Raw genomic sequence first — 7,641 nt, forward strand, 5'->3', positions numbered from 1 at the left:
GGAAACTGTCCACTAGGTGGCGGCAGGAACCGTTGGTTTGGCCCCGGTGGCTGGGATGAAGCCAGGCGAGGAGGAAAATTCTGTGACTCACGTCCCCTTGGCTGGTAAAAGCTGCGTCTGCCCTATTGCCGTCTGCTTCCTCTGCCTCTCCCACGTGGGCGTTGTCGGCAAGCATCTGCCCAGTGTTCAAAACGGCCACAACTGAAGCACTGGTCATGGTTGATGGCTGATCCCGACTGATACATAGCACACTCAGAAACAACAACAAGTGATGAGTCAATAGTAGCAGCCGGGAGAGCAAAATTCTCCTCTTTTTTTCTTCATAGTTTGTAATTTTATAATTGCCAATTGTAATTAAGTATTCCTATGTTTTTCAGTTTTTGATCCAATATCTTTCGCATACCTTCTCAGATGATGTTTAAGATGAGACAACCACCTGGCGTGATCAGATCCAGGCAAATCGGGATTCACCTCCATGGCCTGCACAACAGACCTAGGGACTCCTTTCAGCACTGCTGCTCTAAAAACTTGTGAATACAGTGCAGAGTCAGTTGGCAAATGTCCGGTCTTCAACGAATATTCCACAAGAGCTCGGTCAATAAATGCCGCAGCCTCCTCATCAGCTTTTGGAGCAAACATCAAGTCAGATATGACAACTTCCGGGAGTGGGAACAACCCGCCAAGCGCTTCAAACAGCGTTAAATAATTGTCACGTGATAGTGCCTCACCATCCATTAAAGATGCTATTCCTGAATTCGTCATCAGCACTTCCAGTTGAGAGAGAGGGCATGCCTGCGTTAAGAGTGCACGCACATCTCCCGCAATCAAAATCTGACCTGTCACCTCTCTTTGCAGAGACCTCAACCAGTTTTCACCCCCCGCCGGCAGCGGGGGAAGTTTAAGCAAAAGTACGCTCATGTCAGAAGGCAAATAAGGCTTATACACGGTAGCCGAATTCCCGGTGGCTGGATCAACTTTCGTCAACATGGGTGCTTGCAACCTTACTTTAGAACGAGTCGCAGGTTTTTTAGGAGTACTATCTGGGAGTTTGTCGGTTGCGCTAAGGTCACGTAGTCCCATAACGTCCCCAAAGGCACATGTCAGATTATCAATTTTTTTCTGAAGTTCTACAATTTGATAGCTATTCGCCAATGCATTAGAAGCTTCATTAGTCATGTCACGTTCACGTTGTCGAAACACTTCGTCTCGTTCCGCCTTTAATAAACGGTTTTGTTCTGTCAATTCGTCGTCTGCAGCTTTTTCAAAGCGAGAAAGAATCGTAACGCCATTTGCTACGAACTACCTGGGGCACTTCAGCGTGTCTAGTCAGTTCCAATTTAAAAGCTTCCGCCTGGTTCAATTTTTCCTGCGGGTCATCCTTCATAGCCAATATTTCGTCTAATTTTCCCTCCAATTGTTTCACAGAGGCGTTTACGCCAGCTGCCAAGCCGTCCGCCGCGGCCTGCAAAACAGATCGATGCGGTCGAGGATTCGCATCACAATTTTCACCATTCCAATCCACATTGAGATTACCGCCATTTACAGTCAATATAGGCGCCTGCAAATTTTGCAGCATCTGAACAGCAGTCTTGTATGGTGATTCAGTACACGGGTTTATAGCTTCAAACATATTTCCCGGCTCAAAAGCGGCTCAGCATACGCCGGTGGAGTTGTTAGCTTAGCATCAAAATCGGCCACTTTATCATCACCAGCTTCTATCATAGCCATCCGAGCCAACATTCTAGCATTTCTCATCATTCGATCCACTTTTTTACAATTTCGTCTGGCTCTTCTACCATTTAAAGAAAATACAAAAGTCTCTCGTACCATTTTGTCCAGCGATTGCCGTTTTTTCACACATGCCAATTCCACCGCTTTCATCAAAGATACCAAGCAAACCGCGGATGTCAACGGTGGAAACCAACATTTTACACAGCAAGCCGTCATCCAATCAGTTAATAGTTTTTTCATTTTTCGTCGATGTTTTTCCGGCATGGCTCCGACTGAAACCTCGGAAGCATTCTTAACTTGTGCATCCAAGAATAAGTTCTGACTATGAACCGGAAGCACTTTTAGGTCAAACCATTCGATGTCGCGGTCAAAACCGCCCTCCATTATTTATTTTAATTATTCACCTCTTTAGTTATTATTATATTCAAGTCGTATTAATATTTATCAATTCAGTGACGTCTCACTTGTAGTATGATAGTTCAATAGGTTAAATTTATTCGACAACGTTACTCGTTCCTCACCTCAAAATAAACATTTTCACAAGAATAAACACAGACAACCACAAAAACATACACACATAACAGACATTTAACATACATAAATAACGAATCACGTAATCTCTCGATCGATCAACAGCGGTAAAACCCAAATCCACTGCGTCAACCTGACCTCACTCTCATTACTGCTCAAATTTAGCAGGCGCGCATCTTTAAAATAACCATTACGTGCTACCGAATGCTGCCCAGCGGTAAAAAATAAACTCCACTGCGTCATCCTGACCTCTTATTACTGCTATATTTTAGCAGGCGAGCAGTTATCATAATCTCTAGATTTCTTAGCGGCAGAAAACCCCCGCGTCTATCCGTATCCCTCTCAAAATTCATAAAATAACCATCATGATCTAACGATTCCTTCGCAGCGGAGAGACTCCCGTCCCAAAAACAAAATAAAATAAAACCGCTTGCTTCAACCTGTATGTCTAAAAATGCTTCTTCAGCTGCGCATAAACCAACATGACGGCACTTCCGTAAACAATGCCCGTCACCACGTACATATATAGTTCAATGTCGTAGTAAAATCCCAAATCAAGGACTTCGCGTCCCTCCGTTAATTGAACGACTTCAAACTCTACTACAACCTGTTCACTCAGACCTCATGTAAAAATTTAGACAATTTAGAAGACGAAAACCGGTTGCAGCGGTCCCAAACAGACAGAACTTCCCTACGTGGATAAACGTCTCCACTTACCGTAAGTAATTATTTAGGCGCCTAGAAGTTCCGCCCGTCCGTGAACGCCGCAGCCCGCAACCGTCAAAATAAACGTTCGTTCGGGGTCACCATTTGTTGAAAACAGCCCAAAAGTTTTCTTGCGTGTTGAAATGAAACTCAAAGTTGAGATCGAGTGAAGAGGCTTACTTGCAAGTATTTTATTTAGAAATTTCTAAAGTCATTCTGGACCCTTGCTGAATCAGAAGGAGTCCCCAAATGTGTCCTTGCTTTGGTCTCATCCTAACTTATACAAAAGCAGTGTTTACAAAAAATAGTCTCCCCCTCCTTCATCCTTGTCCTTGTGGGAAGAGTGAAATACAAAACAGATAATAAATCTTCAGCTCGTATCTTAGTCCACTACAGATGTGGGTAAATAATTGGTCCCGGCACCTCCTGGACCAGATAATTTATGGACAGAACTCTGCGTGACCTTCCAAACATTACTGATACATAGATAACTCAGAAACAACTTAGACATCTCTTTCCCAGAGAAGAGAACAATGGACTATACATTGAATAACATTTGAATTAACTGTTGTCTTATTATAACACAGCTCTAACTAAATTAAAACGGTTAAAATATAAATCGAAACAGTAAAACAATGTTCATGATGTTAACATTAGCCAGGCACTCGATGCTAACGCTAACAGTTAGCTACGAGCCACAAACGTGACTCGAGTCCACACCTCTGATACACAGTATCGGAAGTCAAAGGCTCAATGATCACCGCGGCAAGAAATAGACACTCCATCACGCGGAACTCTTCATTCTTCAAGAAAATCATCATCGACACTCAAGCTGTTCCACCGGTCTCAGATGATGATAGCAACAAGATGACTGTTGACAAACCACCGCAGAGATATCCTTCTCGACGTAACAGTCGTCCTCCTTCATATCTTAGTGAATATGAGTCTAAAGAGCTACAACTCTAGCCACATAAGGTTTTTGCAAATGCACAGTTTCAACAGTTTTGAAATTGATGCATAATCAAATGTTATTACGTATGTTATTATTATTTTGGATGTCATAACATGATGGTAATAGGCATATAAAGAGTTACAGTTTTGAGTTAGTATATCACTTTAAGAAAAGAAAAGAATGATGTAATGTTTTTATGTGTATGGCCAATCAACATTTCACAGATGTTCTACTGTATATTAGCCCCCCCCCCCCCCCCCATTGGGGAAGGTCTGACACTACATCGGATTGGAAACTAATCAGTTATGTGCACGTACCAACGGAAGGAGTAAGCCGCTGTGAGCACATCGTTGTCTGTCTCATCATTGATATTTCATACAAGTAATAAATATCACAACACCCATCCAACTTTGCTCAACTGGCTGCATTTTGCAAGGAAGAGTGGCAAAAATCCCCCAAAAGTAGATGTGAAAGACTGATAAATCAATAAAGAAAGTGTTTGGATGAAATTCTCATTGCAATAGCACTCCATGCCTAGTATGCCTGACAGAGTCCCCATGTGACATCTCCCTCTCTTTTTTTTTTTAAACTGGACTCAACAATAACATCCATTACACAGTGCAAATAACAGACCTCTGCTTCATGCAAGATACAACGGTGCCTTCTTGAGGTTGCAATATGTCAAACCAGAACAATTGCTTAAAATAAATCCCATTGTCAGCTACATAAACTAATATCGTATATTGTCAAACACATAAACCAACATTGTATAACTTTGTTTTTGTTTTTTAATTTGGTCATAAGATTGCAGATTAAGATTAGGTCAAGCCTAGACACAGGTTTGACAAATCTACCAGACCTGGTTTGGAGCAGACCCCCAGTTTTTCCGTTTGGACCAGGAGGCCTGGTTGGGTTCGACTCATTTACAGGGCTTGAACTAGCCGCCGCTGTGCCCCTTTCAGCAGGCACAACTTGAAGATGGCGTCGGTTTCGCCTGTACAGAGCTCCCCGCTCGATGATGTAAGATCTCTGAGTGGTGCCTTCACCTGTCACCACCGCAGGTGTGGTCCAAGTCTTTTGATCGTCCAACCTGGTGAGAACACGTCTCCTGGCTGCAGTGGTGTGAGCTGCCTCGCACCGCGGCGCTCATTGAAATAGAAGGCCTGTTTGCTCTTCGTAAACGCATCCCGAGTCCTGACTTGCTCCCTGGTTGGCCACTTTGGCTGCAAGTTCTTATCCATGGTGGGCGGTGTCGTCCGGATCTTCCTGCCCATCGACAGCTCCGCCGGGCTGACTCCTGTGCTGCTGTGCGGAGAGGATCTGTAGGCCATGAGAGCCAGCAGAGGGTCAGTTTGGTTAAGGATAATTTTCTCAGTTTGAACCGCACATTCTGCATGACCATTTCCTTGAGGGTTATGGGGGCCATATGTTGTGTGAACAAAGTCCCTCTGATGAGCAAACTTCCTGAAGCTGTTACTGCTGAACTGTGGCCCATTGTCACCGACTACCTCTTCTGCTATCCCGTGTCTAGCAAATGTGGCCTTCAGTTTTAACTCTACTTGTCTGGATGTTGTGGTAGGCATGTGGAGTATTTCCAATAATCTGGAGTAAAAGTCTGCTATAACAAGATAACTCTCCCCCTTGTGTTCACATAAATCAATACCGACTTTTTTCCATGGCCTATCAGGAAGAGGAGACGACAGGAGAGGTTATTTGTTTTGTGCTCTCCTATGCTCACGACAGTACATACAGTTTTCTATTTTAGCTGTGATCTGCGACGCCATTCCGGGCCACCACGCCGAAGCTCTATCACTGCATTTGTTAATTCCTAGATGGCCCTCATGTATGCGATCTAGCATCTCCAATCTCAATGTTTCAGGTATTACTATCCTACACCCCCTAGTTACTTATCCATCATTCACAGACAGTTCATCCCGAACAGAAAAGTACTCTCTAACACTGCAGTGTGTTTGCACTACATGTAGAGACCCCCCCCCCCTCCCCCTGTATGTACCTGATGATATCTTACAGTTGCTGGTCCGCTGCTGTATCAGCCCGAATGCAGTCCATTTTCTTGGGAAATGCTGGGATGCTGTTCATCACCGCCGCAATGTAGCCCTCCACGTTCACCTGACCGGCCTGGCTGAGTTCTGTGTCTCTCTCTGGAGTCCTGGACAGCAGGTCCACCACGACCAGGGTTTTCCCTGGTGCATATATAGCCTCTGGGTTGAACCTCATCAACCGCATTAAAAGTCTCCTTTTAAAAGACACCGCAGGGGCACACTGTCAAGGTCCTTGCAGTTCATCAGAGGGATAAGCGGTTTGTGGTCAGTAATTAGCTTGAAAGATGGTAGACCATACAGGTAAGTCTGAAACCTCTCACATGCCCACACGCTCGCTAGGCACTCTTTCTCTATCTGGGCGTACCTAGTCTTAGCCTCGGTCAGCCGTCTAGAACAATACGCCACCGGTCTCCAGTCGTCCCCACGGAGCAACAGGACCCCCCCAAACCCGTAGCTGCTTGCGTCCGCTGAGACTGCTGTTTACACTAAGGTATGAGACGTCGTCAAAAGCGCCTTAATTTTGTAGAAAGCTGCCCCACAACCATACAGCATCTGATTTTAACAGTTCATACAGGGGTTTGGCCACTGTAGACAGGTCTGGGATGTATTTACCTAGATAGGTAATCATGCCAAGTGCCCTTCGCAGCTCTTGGGCATTCTTCGGCTGGTCAAGGTTGCTGATTGCGGACACTTTCTGCGGGTCGAGCCGGACGCCATCTTTGTTGATCACCTGACCAAGGAAGTGCAGCTCCCTTTTTCTAAGCACACATTTCTCTGTGTTTAGTTTGAGGCCTTAAGCCTCCAGCCGCTCCATCACCTTCTGCGGACGCTCATCAAGTTCAGCCATTGCTTTGCCGTGGACTACAATGTCGTCCATGTAGACGGCAACTCCCTGTAACCCTTCCAGAGTCTCAATCATCTTTCTTTGGAAAAAGGGAGACGTTTAAAGCAGTACCGTCCATATGTGGTAATGAATGTGGTCAACCTCGGGCTGTCCTTGTCCAGGGGGATCTGCCAGAACCCTGAAGCAGCGTCCATGGACGAGAAGACTGTGGAACCATTAAGCTGAGTTGTCATTTCTTTGGCTGTCTGCAAGATTAAACTCTCTCTCTTTACCGCTTTATTGAGCTTCTTTAGGTCAACACAGATGCTTGTCTGTCCTGTCTTTTTGGGGACGGGCACCATTGAGGCACACCACTCCGTTGGTTCGGTCACAGGCTCGATGATGTCGTTAGCCTCCATCCAGGCTAGCTCCTCATTCACTGCCCGCATTAGGGGAATGGGCACTCTTCGTGTGGTGTAGACCGCATTGGGATGTGCATTGTCCCGTAGCACTATTTTCACCGGCTGTCTTTTTAGCAGGCCAAACTCCTGTTCGCAGCTGTGGATCTCCAACACTCACTTCACTAGTCCCATAGCTAAAGCTTCTGGCCTACTAAGCAGATTGTTTACATTCTGCCCTCTAATACCATAAACCCTGGTGGTGTAACTATTACCCTTGTAGCTGATTTGAGTGATAAATTGTCCCAAACAGTTCAATCCCCCACCAGGGCTACTCAGCACTTTCTTTGGCTTCTGTAGGACCATTTTCTTTCACAGTTCTTTGTACATGTTTTCACTTATGATGCTACAGTCAGCCCCAGTACAATTTTAAAATTA

At 45.1% G+C, this 7,641-nt stretch overlaps 1 pseudogene; it reads right to left on the reverse strand.

The window, feature by feature from the left end:
* Positions 1-122: 122 nt before the first annotated feature.
* LOC147178155 (uncharacterized) lies at positions 123-6,157 on the reverse strand (annotated as a pseudogene).
* Positions 6,158-7,641: the final 1,484 nt, after the last annotated feature.

Source organism: Leptonotus elevatus, chromosome 2 (assembly GCF_054856555.1).
Source record: "Leptonotus elevatus isolate MCC_2025b chromosome 2, RoL_Lele_1.0, whole genome shotgun sequence".
In the NCBI taxonomy this organism is placed as follows: Eukaryota; Metazoa; Chordata; class Actinopteri; order Syngnathiformes; family Syngnathidae; genus Leptonotus; species Leptonotus elevatus.